The sequence below is a fragment of the Mobula birostris genome, chromosome 19 (genome assembly GCF_030028105.1).
Source record: "Mobula birostris isolate sMobBir1 chromosome 19, sMobBir1.hap1, whole genome shotgun sequence".
NCBI classification, from domain to species: Eukaryota; Metazoa; Chordata; class Chondrichthyes; order Myliobatiformes; family Myliobatidae; genus Mobula; species Mobula birostris.
Window position 1 is genome coordinate 26,038,456 of NC_092388.1, and position 17,383 is coordinate 26,055,838.

A 17,383-nucleotide genomic window follows, 5' to 3' on the forward strand; every position below is an offset into this window, starting at 1 on the left:
AAAAGAAAAACTAAGTTTGCACCATCCCAGCTCCTGTGCTTTACTTCTCATCAGCTTCTGGAATTATAAAACATAAAACTATGTGGGAGGGAAACATTAGATTGATCTTGGAGTAGGTTCAAAGGTCAGCATAACATCGTGGGATTAGTACTGTATTGTACTCTTCTATGTTCTATGTGTTAATAACATGCTAATTACATTACAACAATGCTAATCTTCAAAAGCTCTTAATTTGATGCAAATGAATTTTTGAAATCCTGAAGCTATAAATGCAATAATATAGAAAATATTTGGCACCAAGAAAGACTACAGTCCCTCATGCAGTAAAGTTGATCTTATGCTATCTTTGTTCTCCAGTAAATTCTATATTTTTTGTTTTGCCATAGAATAGTGCCAGATGAAAATTGTGACCCTTAGTATGGTTTGCTTAGAAATTACAGTTAAGATTTTCAATATTGGGGTATCAATGGGGAAAATGGGATTTTGAGGCTTTGGTAGGACATCAATGATTAGCTGCTATATGTTGGGCCGGGTTTGTGGATACGTTAAAGAACGGGAAACAGTGGGGTTGATGTTGGGGTGAGTTTGTGCTGAGGAGTTGGAAGGGTTATCCAAGGGAAAACTGTTAAGTGGTTAGGTCAGGGATCTCTGAAGTAAGTTTACTGTGCCATCATTAATGACTTGAAGAAGTACATTTAAGTTGCAAAAGATATAAGCTTCACATGTGCCTTTGTATAAATTACCATTTTTTGTCTGTGGGGCAGACAAGTTGCCATGAAACTGAGGAAAGAAATATCAATGAGTGTTGTACCTTTCATTAGACACCATGGCACAGTCTGTACACTGATCTACTTTCTAACGTTATCTACCAAAAAATGCATATAGTTATTAGACAATACAACTTCTGAGCCAAGCTCTCTGTAGGTAAAAAAAAAACACTGGTCATGTCAGAGCAAACAATATTCATCAATATATCACACTGGAAGTTAATGTTGCAAAATCTAAGGCTCACTGATGTTTAAAAGATTATTATTGTAGTATGCTTGAGTCATAAGTTGTGACTTTGAAATTCTTATAATTTAAGCAATTCCACACTAGAATTTCTGCAGAATTTAAAATCAGATCAAGGCAATCTTTTCAATTTTTTTGCCAACTTTTGCTAGTTCTGAATTCCATTAATTAGGAGGGAAAGTATTCTGCAGCCATCTGGAACGTGACCAATATGATTAGACATGCAGCAAGATGCAATCCAGCCAGAAATTGTATAGAGCAACACAAACACCACCAAAAGGTTATGTACCAGAATAACCTTGTGTTAGAAAATTGCTGTCTATGATTGTGAATCCTTCCAAAATAAGAATAATTTTTGCCTATCAGTGGTTAGCAGTTCTAACGCTTGCAAATTGATACTATTAACTGAAACCTGGTCATTTCAAGTTAGATTGAATTTTGAGCACTGTGAAAACATGAGCCCATGTAATCTAGTTGCAGGACATGTTAAGGCTATATAGGATAGTCCCCCAAAACAGACAGGCTGACCACAATCTATAATTATCCAAGACCACAATGATCTAAGGCACTTTCATTCTACCTGCTTCTTGGCACATGAGCACCCAGCTATAGGCATGCTGTTGAATGACCACATATGTTAATAGGGCTCACAAAATGGGAATTTGTTAGCACTGTTCGAACCTAGCCTGTTTCTTTCAACTAATTTATTGTTTGGTTTTCGCAATTTGCATGTGGATAGACAAGCCTCCCACTTGTAACTTCTGATTATTTGGAATACGATTTCAAAACTGTCTTAACAAATATCAAGTTTCTGAAGTAGAATTGTCTCATAGTTATGTGCTTAGGACTTCTGCTTTAATGGTTGATTTTGTTGGAATATTTTCATGTTCTGTTTCTTTGCTCTATAATGAATAACATCATAAGGAGGAGGTAGATTGAAACTGAAACATCTGGGGGTATTTGTTAAGGAGTTCGTGAACTGTGCACATACAAATATTTTTACATAGATAGTTTCTGGAGTGCTTCACTTCAGATGAATGGCATGTATTACAGATGTAATTTCCCTTCCCTAAAGAGACCGAAGCATGGACTCCATCAAGTCCAATTCCTCAATATTTTAATAAACCTGACAAAGGTGCCTTGTTGAACAATATGGTGTGAATTACTTTTAAGGTTACCATTTTTACAATCATTAATCTTTCAAGGTAACTTCTTTCACCATTCCAGTTCTATTTGATATAATCCTAATGTATTCAAAACTCAAACAATACCTTATTTTGACAGGCAAGTCTCACCTCTTCTTGCTGCCTTTGCTTACATAAAATCAATGTGCAGTCATACACTTTATCATCATTTCCCTGTCATTTCAGGTAATAGAACAAGAGACTGAGATAGGTATTTGAACTGAAGCTTTTTTATACTGTTAGCAGTTGATTATTGGAAATGTCATGTGGCTCTTTGACAGGGATGTATTATGAGTTTTGCATTCTTCCGGTGACTGACTCGTTTTAACAATATAAAAATCAGCAATGTAAATTGTACACTCTGGCATAGAAAAACAAAAGTAAGAAGAATTCTTCTGTTAAAAATACCCTTCTTAAGCATTGAACCCCAAGCAACAATTTGGAATCCTGGATGTGGATATTCAACCCTAAAATAATGGCATTCTGGTCCACTGAATGTGTCATATATATTCATTTATCACTGATGTACGAAACACTGCAGTGGCAGCTGGCATCAACTTGATTCACTGCCTAAATAAACTACTGTGCAACAAAATAGATGAACATTTGTGACTTGAGAAGTCAGGCTTTCCAAGGGGGAGTGTGATAGGTTGAGACTCAAAACAACTCTTAAGTTTTGGGAATGCTCCATGTTTTACGTTTGTGTCTTTGGATCCTACATGATTGATCATTCTAAACTGCACAAGTTCCAGAAAGAGGGGCACATTTTTATGTTTTCCCTAAGTATTCAATGTTGAACTCCTTTCTTTTGACTAATTAAGCCAAGTATCTCAATTGCATAAAGCAGTTTGAAAGAAACTAAATTTATACTTGCATTTATATAATTCCACTCCATTCTCACCAGGTTGCTTCCAGATATGGGAAAGCTACTGAGATACTTGAGTGTAAAAACCGTTGTAATGTCAGAAATCTATCAGTCAACCTTCCCACAGAACGTTCTACTTACAGCAATGTAATAATAACCTGATAATCTTCTTCTAATGATGCTGATTGAGAGATAAATATTGACAGGACATTGGAGTTAACTCCACTGCTCTTGAGAAATCATTTAAGTTTGTCTGGAAGAGCAGGCGAAGCTTTTGATTTGACATTCCATTTGAAAGATATTGTGTTCAATATTGGGGCAGAATGGTAGTGTAGCTATTTGCGTAAATTTTACAGAGCCAGCTGTAAGATTGGGGTTCAACTCCCATCAAGGCCTATAAGGCGTTTGTACATTCTCCTCATGACCGTGTAGGTTGCAAGGTTCAAAGTACATTTATTATCGAAGTATGTATGCAGTGTACAACTCTGAGATTCATCTTCTCCAGATAGCCACCAAACAAAGAAAACCATGGATGCCATTCAAAGAAAAATATTAACCCCCCCCCCACAAACAAAAAGAACAAATCACACAAACTGCACCAAGAACATCAACTGCCTTTCCCCCACACACAATAAATGAAATCACACAAAAGGCAAAAAGAACATCAAACCCCTGAAGCTCAAGATAAAAACAAATTATGCAAATTGAAACAAGAACATCTACTCCCTCACAAGCAAAAAAAGTAAACAAATTGCACAAATGGCAACAAGAAAGAATGGGCGCAAACTCAGCATATAAAAAAAATCTTCTATGTGTTCCAGTTTCCTTCCACATTCCAAAGACGTGGGTTATGGTTAGTATGTCGTGGGCAAGCTATGCTGGTGCCAGAATCATGGTAACACTTACAGGCTCACTCAGTACATCTTGGACAGTGTTGGTCATTGATGCAAATAATACATTTCTCTGTATGTCTCGATTTTTCGATGTACCTGTGACAAATAAACCTAACACTTGTCTATAGTGCAACAGTACTGAGTGTCAATCTCCATGGTTCTAAACTGACTTAGATATGAGAAAATTCTCTCCCTTCAATAATCTAAATAATCAAAACAATGGTGACATTATTTTGATTGATAAAAATTGCTAAGATTTAATTAAAGAAATTAAGTGAAGACTCTGATCAAAATCATTACACTTTAAAATTCTTCAGGACACGGATCTTACAATCAGTGTTGAAGAACTCTTGCTACCATCTAACAAAGCTGGCGAGATAAATCTTGCCATCTCATTGATATGAGATATCATCTTTCTCAGTGCTAACCTCATTCTAATCTTTAGGTCTGCAGGATTTTTGAAATCTGGTGGTGTCATTAAACAGCGCAAAAAATCATTCATACTCACAAATATTTACTCATAAACAGGTGAACTATGATGCAACACAAAAGGAAAATAAAATTTGGGGCATATATAAGAGATTGTTATAAGTTGAAATGTCATAAACAAACTGGAAGTTCCATAAAAATATGGAAGTTTTATCAGATAATACAGATACTTGACAACCTGGAAACAGAATGAATTTACCGGAAAAAATATTCATCCAGCAGTAATTACAATTTATTGCTCTTTTAAAAACTCAGTTTTACTACAAGCTTATTTATTGATTTCAAACTTCTCTGCCTGCAAGAGCTTCAGCTATGCTCTCAGAGGATTGTGTCGGATTAGTAAATCACAAGCAGTAACTTCTGGATTTCCAAGTTTAACTACGTATGTGCAGATGGCAGGAGCTGCTATAAATTCATAGTCACCAAGCAACAGTTCATCATCATCATCAAAACCACAAAAGCAGAGCTTATTTTTTTTTTTGTGATTGGCTGGATGAAGTGTCAGGACTGGATGACACCTTACTTCTGTCACCTCATCTCATTGCCACTTCTTTTACTTCCTGGTAGAAGACTTTATCTGATTTCTTTCCCCTAATGTCACTTCCCTTTTTGGAACTTTACATATTTTGCAGCATTATTTGGCAGAGCACGTGACATGTTGATTGTCCTATGTTGTTTCAGCTGCCATCTTGGTGTCACAGATGTGGCAGTGATTAATGTAATGGTGATGCTACATTATTGTGCAATCGAATATTTTCTCAAGGCAATAGGACAAATCAATTCAATTTTTACATCCATTGGGCAATTTGTAAAGTTGACCCGAACCAGTTCAGATCTATTTTCACTCAAATACTCTGAAAGAACATTTAGCTGTAATAACCCTGTTTATGTACTGACAGGAAAAAAATTGCATTCATATATGTAATGCTTTTTACAATTCACACTCAATGAAGTCCATTGCTCCCATACAACATGTACTGTTGTAGACCTCACAGACAAATGAATGAATTTGAAGTGTAGAACATGTTAGAATGTGTGAAGTGCAGCAACCAACTTGCCAACTCGCACAATTAGCAATTTGGTAATGCTGAGGTTTTACTAATGGAAACACAGGTTGCAGATGCCTGACATTCTACTGATTAGCTTAGTTGTCCTCAGTACCCGAGGGAGAATTCATCAGCTCCGCTCTGAAATAACGCTGTGCCTTTTTTTTACATCCAGCTGAGAAAATAGCTCAATCAAAAGATATGTCTTTTTTTTCATTCAAACAATGAGTGCTGTGCTTCTCCTTCGCACTACTAGAGTTGGAACTTAATTTTGCTTCTAATTTTGGTTGTTATAACTTTAATGTTGCTGTGGTGATTTCAGCAATGCTCTTGTTCACATAATTTAATCTTTTTGCATGCCATATTTCGCATGCCATGTCATCTTTTTGCTGATACCATTGTGCATGAGGTATAGAAATCTGAAGACCCACACCACCAGGTTCAAGAACAGAGGAATCTTGAAGACCACGTCCACAGATCCCTCAAAGTTGTTGTGTATATTAGTAGAGTGGTTAAGAAAGCATGGCATGTGGTGCGTCAACCTTCATTAGTCAGGGAAATGACTTCAAGAGCCACAAGGTAATGCTACAGCTCTGCAAAAATCTAGTGAGATCACACTTTCACACTTGGGGTATTGTGTTCTGTTCTGATCACTTCATTATAGGAAGGAAGTGGAAGCTTTTGAGAGGGTATAGAGATTTACCACAATGCTGCCTGAATTAGAGCACATGTCTTATGAGGAAAGGTTGAGCAAGCTAGTGTTTTACTCTTTGTAGCGAAGGAAGATGAAAGCAAACATGATAGAGATATGTAAGATGATATGAGGCTCAGACAAAGTGGGCAGCCAGGACCATTTCCTAGGGCAGCAATGGCTAATATGAAAGGGCATAATTTTAAGGTGAATGGAAGAAAGTATGGAGGGGATGTCAAATATTTTTTTTTACACAGGGAGTGGTGGGTGCATGGAACATACTGCTGGGGTGGCTGTAAAGGCAGATGCATTTGGGACATTTAAGAGACTTTTAGATGAACAAAAATGGAGGACTATCAGGAGGGAACCATTGGAGTAGGTTAAAAGGTTGGCACAACATTTTTGGCTAAAGGGCCTATACTTGCCGTACAGTTCTATGTTCTGTGTTCAAAACTAGCTACTTCCCTTCAACCATTTAGTTATTAAACCAGCAAGCAAAGCCCTAACCACTACAGTTTAGCAATACTGTGACCATTTTGAACACTTTGCACCAAGATGGACATTTTTCCATTTGCGATCTTTCTAGCTAAATTTGTGTTTATTGTGTTTATTTTTCTTATGAATGCTGCTTGCAGTATATGATGCTAAGTGCCTGTGATACTTCTACAAGTATGTTTTCTTCATTGTTCCTGAGCATATGTGTACTTGTGCATTTGACAAGATAAACAATTTTAACTTTGTCTTAATTTAAATGAAGAATGAGGTCTGCTGGCAGGCATAACCCTATGTCTCTCCCTCTTCTTCCATGTCTTCCAAAACTTGCTAAAAAAGCATCCATGTTGTTGTATGATATACGTACATTTCACACATTTCCTGTTGTAAAATAGGGGAACACTTCTTCGACCCTACCATATTGAATATTGGGGGAATCACTTCACTGAGCATCTCCTCTCCATCTGCCAAAAGTGAAGCCTCCTGGAATGCTGGAATCAATTATAAAAGATGAAATAGTGGCATATTTGGATAGCAGTAGCAGGATAGGTCCGAGTCAGCATGGAATTACGAAGGGGAAATCATGCTTGACTAATCTTCTGGAATTTATTGAGAATGTAGCTATGAAAATGGACATGGGAAAGCCAGTGCATGTAATGTACCTGGACTTTCAGAAAGCTTTTGATAAGGTCCCACATAGGAGGTTAGTGGGCAAAACTAGAGCAAATGGTATTGGGGGTAGAGTACTGACATGGATAGAAAATTGGTCGGCAGACAGGAAACAAAGAGTAGGGATTAATGGGTCCTTTTCAGAATGGCAGGCAGTGACTAGTGGGGTACCGCAAGGCTTGGTGCTGGGACCGCAGCTATTTACAATATACATTAATGATTTAGCTGAAGGGATTAAAAGTAACATTAGCAAATTTTCAGATGACACAAAGCTGGGTGGCAGTGTGAAATGTGAAGAGGATGTTATGAGAATGCAGGGTGACTTGGACAGGTTAGGTGAGTGGCTAGATGCATGGCAGATGCAGTTTAATGTGGATAAATGTGAGGTTATCCACTTTGGTGGCAAGAACAAGAAGGCAGATTACTATCCGAATGGTGTCAAGTTAGGAAAAGGGGAAGTACAATGAGATCTAGGTGTCCTTGTTCATCAGTCACTGAAAGTAAGCATGCAGGTACAGCAGGCAGTGAAGAAAGCTAATGGCATGTTGGCCTTCATAACAAGGGGAGTTGAGTATAGGAGCAAAGAGGTCCTTCTGCAGTTGTACAGGGCCCTGGTGAGAGCCCACCTGGAGTATTGTGTACAGTTTTGGTCTCCAAATTTGAGGAAGGACATTCTAGCTATTGAGGGAGTGCAGCGTAGGTCCACGAGGTTAATTCCTGGGATGGTGGGACTGTCATATGTTGAAAGATTGGAGCGACTGGGCTTGTATACACTGGAATTTAGAAGGACGAGAGGGGATCTGATTGAAGCATATAAGATTATTAAGGGATTGGACATGCTAGAGGCAGGAAACATGTTCCCGATGTTGGGGGAGTCAAGAACCAAAGGCCACAGTTTAAGAATAAGGGGTAGACCATTTAGAACGGAGTTGAGGGAAAACTTTTTTACATAGAGGGTTGTGGTTCGGTGGAATACTCTGCCTCAGAAGGCAGTGGAGGCCAATTCTCTAGATTCTTTCAAGGAAGAGTTAGAGCTCTTAAAGGTAGTGGAGTCAAGGGATATGGGGAGAAGGCAGGAAAAGGGTACTGAAGGTGGATGATCAGCCATGATTACAGTGAATGGCGGTGCTGGCTCGAAGGGCTGAATGGCCTACGCCTGCACCTATTGTCTATTGGCTATTGTCTCCTGGTGGCCAAACATTTTAATTTTGATTCTCATTTGCGTTCCAATATGTTGGTCTATGGCCTCCTCCTGTGCCAACATAAGGTTACCCGTAGAGTGGAAGAGCACCACCCTTATATTCCATCTGTGTAGCCTCCAACCTGCTGGCCTTAGACCATAAGCCAATAAGACATAGGAGCAGAATTAAGCCATTTGACCCATCAATTCTGCTGTGCCATTCAATCATAGCTGATCCTTTTATTTTCTCATCCTCAACACCAGTTCCTAGCCCTCTCCCCGTAACCTTTGATGCCACGTCCGATCAAGAATTTTTTAATCTCTGCCTGAAATATACCCACTGACCTGGCCTCCACAGCTGTATGTGGCAACAAATTCCACAAATTCACCACCCTTTGGCTAAAGAAACTTCTCTGCATCTCTGTTTTGAAAGGGCGCCGTCAATCCTTGCGGCTAAAAAAGTATTTACCCCCCCCCCCCCATCTTTTTCTGTTCCCAACTCTGGCCTCTTACCTCTTCTCACTTGCCTATTACCTTTGCCTGGTGACCCTCCTCCTTCCCTTTCTCCAATGGTCCATTCTTGTCTCCAATCAGATTCTTACCTCTCTAGCACTTTTGCCTTTCCCACCCACCTGTCTTCACCTGTCATCTTCAAGCTATCCTCCTGCCCATCCCCCCAACCTTTTATTCTGGTGTCTTCCCCTATCCTTTCCAATGCTGAAGAAGGGTCTCGGCCCAAAATGTCAACTGTTCATTCACTTCCATAGATGCTGCCTGACCTGTCGATTTCCTCCAGTATTCTGTGTGCGCTGTTTCCAAAAGCAGTCAGTTTTAAACTTTTGCTGACACTAATAACTAGGAAAAAATTTTGTGCAGATAAACATGAATCTTTGCATTAGCAAGAACAACAGCTTATTTGTCCTCATTATGTGCAAACACACAGTCTGATGAGTAAAATTTAGTCTGTTTTACTAATTTAAAGATTTCTAAGTAACAGTTATAAGCAGATCATAGGAGAAAAAATTCACCTTGTATGCCACAATTAAATCTGACTTCATAAATATAGTAAACCATCAAAAGCACTCATGCACACATTTGTCAGAAAATTATACTCTAATCAGACAATTATATTTGAATACTGCAATTTGCAGTGCAGTAAAAATTTAAAAGGATCCTAATTAGTTATTAGATATAACCCATTCCTTAAAATACAGAGGCCAGATATTCCTTTGATTTACATAATCCAGTGGTAAAAATAGTAATCACCTTATGAGGCTTTTCTCTTTGACTGAGAGACCATTCAACATAATTAGTTCTTTGTGAATGACAATTAGAGCCCCATTTTAAACCTTTAGCAGCTCAGCATTCATTTCATTCAAACGGGTATCAAAAATAAATTTGCATTTTAAATACTTTTTCGACAAATAGCATCCAATTTATTAACTATTCTCTCCGTAAAATGTCATATTATTTCCTCAGGATTTCAAAGGGGACAAAAAGGTCAAGCATTTTGTTACCTGATGCATAGATAATGCCAAGGTTAAAATCTGATAATTGCTCAAGTGAAATTTTAAAATTGATAGATTATGTGGTCTGCAATCCCCCCTAAAAAAGGAAGTCTGATGGATATGAAATCAGTTGCTGTAACTTCATGAATGATCCATTCTCATATTTCATAGAAATGTATACATAGAAATAATGTATAATGTATGAGATCATGAAAAGGCAACGTAACTTCATTGGGCATGTGATTAGGAAAGAGGAGTTAGAATGCACGGTAATGGGAAAGATTGAAGGGAAGAAAGCAAGAGGAAGGCAAAGACAAATGATGATGGAGACAGCAGCCAGAGAACTGGAAATGAATACCAATGAATTGATCCACTTGACCCAAAACAGGAGTGTGTGGGCCATGGCAGTCAAAGCTCAAACTGGGCATGGCACCTGATGATGATGATGATATATAGAAATAATCTACCTAAAGATTATATATATTGCATGGTCAACATGACAGGAAGGTTTTCACACAATGAATTACTAATTTAATATCCCTGTTCATGCCCAAATATTTCAGAGAAATACTGCCGATCCGTAACATCCAGTACCATTCAATTCCACTGTAGTTATTCCTTATCTTAAACTCATCCACCAGCCTTGCATGAATTTCTTTTTACATCATAACAAAATGTTAGTTTTCTTTTGAAGAGGTAATGAAGAAGGTTGATGAAGGCAGGATGGTGAATGTCCACATGGACTTAGCTGGTCTAGAGGATGGGATTCAAGGTGAGATGGCTTTGCTTTACAGTATTTAATTTGCAATAGGAGACAGATGGTAATGATTTGATGGGAAGTCTGTGGCCAATGGTGTACAGCAGGGATCAGAGCTGGGACCCTGTTTATTTATAATATATATTAACTTGGATGTTAACGTATGAGGCATGACTTCTCAGCCGAATGCCAGCTGCCTGCAATTCCAATGTACAGGAACGCAATAGGCTGCAAAGCGTGATGGATGCAGCCTGGTTGATCACTTCCCAACCGTGACAGCATCTACAGGAATTACTGCCTCAGGAAAGCAAGCTTCAAAGTTCAAAGTGTGAAAAGTTTATACAACCTTGAGATTCATCTCCTTGCAGGCAGCCACGAAACAAAGAACTCCAGTAGGACCGCTAGAAACAAAAGAAAACTGTCAAATTGTGTGCAGAAAGAGAGGGGAAGAGAGAGAGAAGTTATGCAAACAATAAAAGTAAGTCAACAGCATTCAGAACAGAAGGTCAGAAGGCCAGGCATCACTGCAGCCAGCCCAGAAACCCACTAGTTGCAGGCCACAGCCTCAGGTTCTCTCAGAGACTGAGCAAGTCCCATGAGCCAAACTGGCCCAACTCTCTCCTTTCAATCTGGTCCGGTGCTCAATCGTCCAAATCTTGGGTTGTTCCTTGCCCTTGGGCTTGGGCTCTACCATCACAATTCAGCCGGTTACCTGACCTCTCCACTTCAGCTCGGCTCTTAAATCGATTAGACCTCGGACCTTTCCTCGTCTCACCTTGGGTCTGCTGCATCAAGTGGCCTCCAAGTCCACTCCAGCCCGGAAATGCTGCAACTCCAAAATAGTGACACTCCAACCACACCACATAAATGCCAGATCATTCACGCAGTTCAGCTCAACTCCAACAGAGAAGCCATAGGCCACTGTTTGCAGTGATCGCTGACCAGGAAAAGAGTGAATAGCAAAATATTTAGATGCTTTCTTTGTTTCATTGGCCACCAGAAAGTTGTCGCTCAGATAGCAAGTAACACCAGGATCCCCACCATCCAGGTCAGTGGACAGCATGGTAGCATAGCAGCGTGTGTAACCCTATTACAGTGCCAGCGAAACAGTTTCAATCACACTGTAAGGAGTCTGTATGTTCTCTCTGTAACTGCATGAGTTTCCTTTGGGTGCTCTGGTTTCCTCCTACATTCCAAGGATGTACAGATTTGTAGGTTAATTGGTCATGTGTGTAATTGGGCAGTATGGACTCATTGAGTCGAAAGGACCTGTTAGGGAAAGGTACTGAACATCAATTTCTCCAACTTCTGGTTGTCACCAGGTTCGGATATGGCCCAATTGTGGAGTATGAGAGGCACTGAGGCTACGTCCACACTACGCCGGATAATTTTGAGAACAAAGCTTTTTCTCTTCATTTTGACCTTCCGTCCACACTGAAATGGTGTTTTCACCTCCCCAAAAAGGAGATTTTCGAAAACACTGTCCAGAGTGTGTAAATTTGAAAACAATTGTTTCGCTTTGTAGTGTGGACAGGGTAAACGGAGAGATTTTAAAATGTTGTCATGGCAACACCGCAACAGCAATGTTTTTTCTGCTTCTGCTTGGGAATGCGCAAGCACTACCTGATGGCTGTTCTTGGTTCTTGATCCTCCAAAATACTTTGCTTGGAATTTAAACTGGAGGTGGTTTTCAAGCTGGTCCCCTCGGTTTCTCTGTTTGCATCCTCTGTTCTTCTGCCTGTACCCTCTGGTCTCCCAGTCTGCGGTGGTCGTACCCTTGATCTCCTGTACCCCAGGGTCTCCAAGCTGGCACTGTCGCTGACTGATCACCGCTGTTTTAAAGTGCAGTCGGTGTGAACGGTGTGAGAGCTAAATTGTAAAGTGAGTTTTTTTGACTAGATCCCCTAAATTGATTTGATTGAACCTATCTTTAAAAATATTAATGTCAGAAATACTGTGCACGTCTGGAGGCAGAAGATTCCACTCTCTTGGTTCTTGGTTCTTAGTTCTTGATACTCCAAAATATTCCACGTGGAATTTAAACTGAAGGTGGCGGAGGGTGGGCTTAAGAAGAAGATTTTTGAAGAAGAAAAGCTGCCTTAAATTTAATTGGGTTTGGTTGTGTGATTGTGTTAGGATTAAGATTATTCCATGCTTTAATTGTGCGGGGGAAAGATGAATTACTGTACACATCTGACTTGGTAGTTAGTATTTCAAATTGAGTTGAGTGCCCTCTTCTGCTCCGAAGAGATCTGGGTTTGATGTGGGATTGGTAGACTATGTCGAGTTGACCATTTAACATTTTGTAATTGTTGATAATGTTGATCTTGGGTAGAGGACAGCTTCATGCATGTGTTGTTTACTTTATTGTCTACGTTAATAGTTTGTTTGGAATTAAACATCTCCACTGCTTTGCTGACTTTGTAGTCATTTGTAACTCGCAGAAACAGTATCTGTCTAAACGAAGAAGTCCGGTTTGCTTTCTCCAGCGGAGGTTTTCTTTGTATTCTTCGAAGACATTGTTGAAATCTTGAGCGACACTCACAACAGACTGGAGGAACTCAGCAGGTCGGGCAGCATCCATGGAAAAGATCAGTCGACGCTTCCGGCCGGAACCCTTCGTCAGGACCCACTGTTGTTGAAAACTTTCTTTCGCTGTTGTTGTAGGTACTCTAGTTTTGACCAATGGAAATAGCACAACGCCGTCACGGAAACGTAAATATTATACCGTTTCCTCTTCGCTTGTTTTCTGTAGATGTGTTTGTGCACACACAGTAGGAGTAGATTCTCCCAAATATCTGTTTTAGGGAGGACAGAGATATTTTGAAAAATGCCTAGTGTGGACGCCTGTCGTTTTTACTCGAAACCGACGTTTTCAAAATTATCCACTCTAGTGTGGACGTAGCCTGAAGCAGGTCGAAAGTTCACAGACTTTAATGTGAACAGTGTTAAAGGGAAAGGAAAACAATGAACAATAGACCAAACAGGACCATTAACTAAAGCTTTTAAATGGAAAATGAAGCCTACACTGCAGCTGAAAAGAACAAATAAGAATAAAACAAATACAGCTAGTCTCCAGAGTCAGTGACTCGACAGTTCACTTTCTCAGGCGAGGTGGAATGCAAGTAGGCAATGAAGCATTGTCCAAGTCTCGACAAGCACTACGGTGCCAAGTATGGAGTTAAATACTATCACAATGAAATAATAATTAGCTGACAGGAGAATACTCACAAGCACATTTGCCGTAACTACTGCACTGCTGAATCCGTGGTTGTGACACAGGTAATTTCTTCCCACTTTTCTTCTTTCTTTCTCTATTCCCTATTCCAGGTTCCTTCTTACCCCTTCTCTTCTCTTCACCTGCTTCTCACCTCCCTCTGTTGCCCCTCTTCCTTCCCTTTCTCCCATGGTCCATTTTCTCTCCTATCAGATTCCTTCTGCTTCAGCCCTTTATCTTTTCCACCTACCTTCTCCCTCACCTGGCTTCACCTATCACTTTTTAGCTTGTACTCCTTTTCCTCCACCCACCTTCTTATTCTGGCTTTGTCCGTCTTCCTTTCCAGGGCTGATGAAGGGTCTCAGCTCTTTATTTCTTTCCATGGATGTTGCCTGAACTGCTGAGTTCCTCCAGTATTTTGTGTGTGTTACTCTGCATTTCCAGCATCTGTAGATTCTCTTGTGTTTATGAAAATTGGTGGTATTGTGTATATCAAGGAAAGGTGACTAAAGGTACAGGAGTATATACAGTGTATCAGATGGAAAGTTGGACAGAGCATTGGCAGGTGGAACTTAATCTCAGAAAGTGTAAAGTGTAGCATTTTTATGATTCTGTTAGGGATATGACACATTCTGTAAATGATGTGACTAAGGAGCATTGGTAATACAGTGAAATAGGCAAAATAGTTAGATAGGGTATTGAAGAAGGGATATAGCATGCTTGTCCTCACAGGTCGGGAGATAGAATAAAAGGACCGGGGTGTTATGTTGCAACTTTGCAAAACACTGGTTGCGTATCACTTATTGTGTGAACTTTTGGCCACTACTCAAAATGAATGATGTTTTTGTACTGACCATCAGGATGTTGTCTGGATTGGAAGACACAAATATGTGGGAAGATTGGATTTCATTGAGTTTGCAGTCTCTGGAGTGCTTGCAGTTCACAAGATCACAAGATCACAAGACAAAGGAGCAGAAGTAGGCCATTCAGCCCATCGAGTCTGCTCCGCAGCTCCCCCATGAGCTAAACTAGTCACGCTTCTAGTTCCAATTTCCGGCTTTTTCCCCATATCCCTTGATACCCTGACTAATTAGATACCTGTCAATCTCCTCCTTAAACACCCTCAATGATCGGGCCTCCACAGCTGTATGTGGCAACGAATTCCACAAATCCACGACCCTCTGGCTAAAAAAATTTCTCCTCATCTCTGTTTTAACTGGGTACCCTCTAATTCTAAGAGTATGGCCTCTTGTCCTGGACTTACCCACCAAGGGAAACAACCTTTCCACATCTACTCTGTCCAACCCTTTCAACATTCAAAATGTTTCTCTGAGATCCCCTCTCATTCTTCTATACTCTAATGAATACAATCCAAGAACCATCAAACGCTCCTCATATGTTAGTCCCTACACTCCAGAAATCATCCTTGTAAATCTTCTCTGAACTCTCTCCAACATCAGTACATCCTTTCTAAGATAGGGGGCCCAAAACTTCACACAGTATTCCAAATGAGGTCTCACTAATGCCCCATAGAGCCTCATCAATACTTCCTTACTCTTATACACTATTCCTCTTGAAATGAATGCCAACATAGCATTCGCTTTCCTTACCGCTGATCCAACTTGGTGGTTAACCTTTAGGGTATCCTGCACAAGGACCCCCAAGTCCCTTTGCACTTCCGATTTTTGAATTTTCTCCCCATCTAAATAATAATCTGCCCAATTATTTCTTCTTCCGAAATGTACAACCGTACATTTGTCAACGTTGTATCTCATCTGCCATTTCTTTGCCCACTCTCCTAAACTGACTAAGTCTCTCTGCAACCTTTCCGTTTCTTCAACATTTCCTGCTCCTCCACCTATCTTGGTGTCATCCGCAAACTTAGCCACAAAACTGTTTAATTCATAATCCAAATCATCAATATACATCGTAAAAAGAAGCGGCCCCAACACAGACCCCTGCGGAACACCACTCATAACCGGCAACCAATCAGAATAGGATACCTTTATTCCCACCCTTTGCTTTCTGCCTATCAGCCAATGCTCCACCCATTTCAATCTCTTTCCTATAATTCCATGGGCTCTCATCTTATTAAGCAGCCTCATATGCGGCACCTTATCGAAGGCCTTTTGAAAATCCAAATACACAACATCCACAGCCTCTCCCTTGTCAATCTTATTTGAGATTACCTCAAAAATTTCCAATAGGTTGGTGAGACATGATCTTCCCTTCATGAAACCATGCTGGCTTCGGCCTATCTTGTCATGCACCTCGGGGTATTTCATAACCTCGTCCTTGAGGATTGACTCCAATATCTTTCCAACTACCGATGTCAGACTAATAGGTCTGTAATTTTCTTTTTGCTGCCTCCTTCCTTTCTTAAATAGCGGAACTACATTTGTGACCTTCCAGTCCTCTGGAACCATGCCAGAGTCTATTGATTCCTGGAAGATCATTTCTAATGCTTCCACAATCTCCCAAACCACCTCCTTCAGAACCCTTGGGTGCACCTCATCTGGACCGGGAGACTTATCTGTTCTTAGTCCACTTAGCTTCCCAAGCACTTTCTCTCTTGTAATCTTGACTGTACCTAATTCTATTCCCTGATACCTCTGGCTATCAGGTATATTGTTCATGTCTTCCACTGTGAAGACTGATGCAAAATACTCATTCAGTTCCTCCGCCATCTCTTTCTTATCATTATAATTTCTCCAGCATCATTTTCAATCGGTCCCGTATCTACCCTTGTCACTCTTTTACTGTTCATATATTTAAAAAAAACTCTTAGTATCCTTTTTATGTTAATCGCCAACTTCCTTTCATAATTCATCTTTTCTTTCCTAATGACTTTCTTAGTTTCCTTCTGTAAGTTTTTAAAAGTCTTCCAGTCCTCATTTTCCCACTAATTTTTGCTTCCTTGTACGCCGTTTCTTTTGCTTTTATTCTTGCCTTAACCTCTCTCATTAGCCACATTTGTACCATTTTTCCATTCATGATTTTCCTTTTTCTTGGAATATATTTTTCCTGCATTTTCCTTATTTCTTGTAGGAATTTCATCCAATTCTGCTCTGCCGTCCCTCCATTTAGTTTACTTTTCCAATTGACTTGGGCCAGTTCCTCTCTCATACCACTGTAATTTCCCCTGTTCCACTGAAATATCGATACACCTGATACCAGTTTCTCCTTTTCAAATTTGAAACCGAACTCAATCATATTATGATCACTACTTCCAAGGGGTTCCTTTACCTCCAGCTCCCTAATCGCCTCAGGTTCGTTACACAGCACCCAATCCAAAACAGCCAGTCCCCTGGTGGTCTTCTGGACAGGCTGCTCCAAAAAGCCATCCTGTAGGCATTCTACAAACTCCCTCTCCTGAGATCC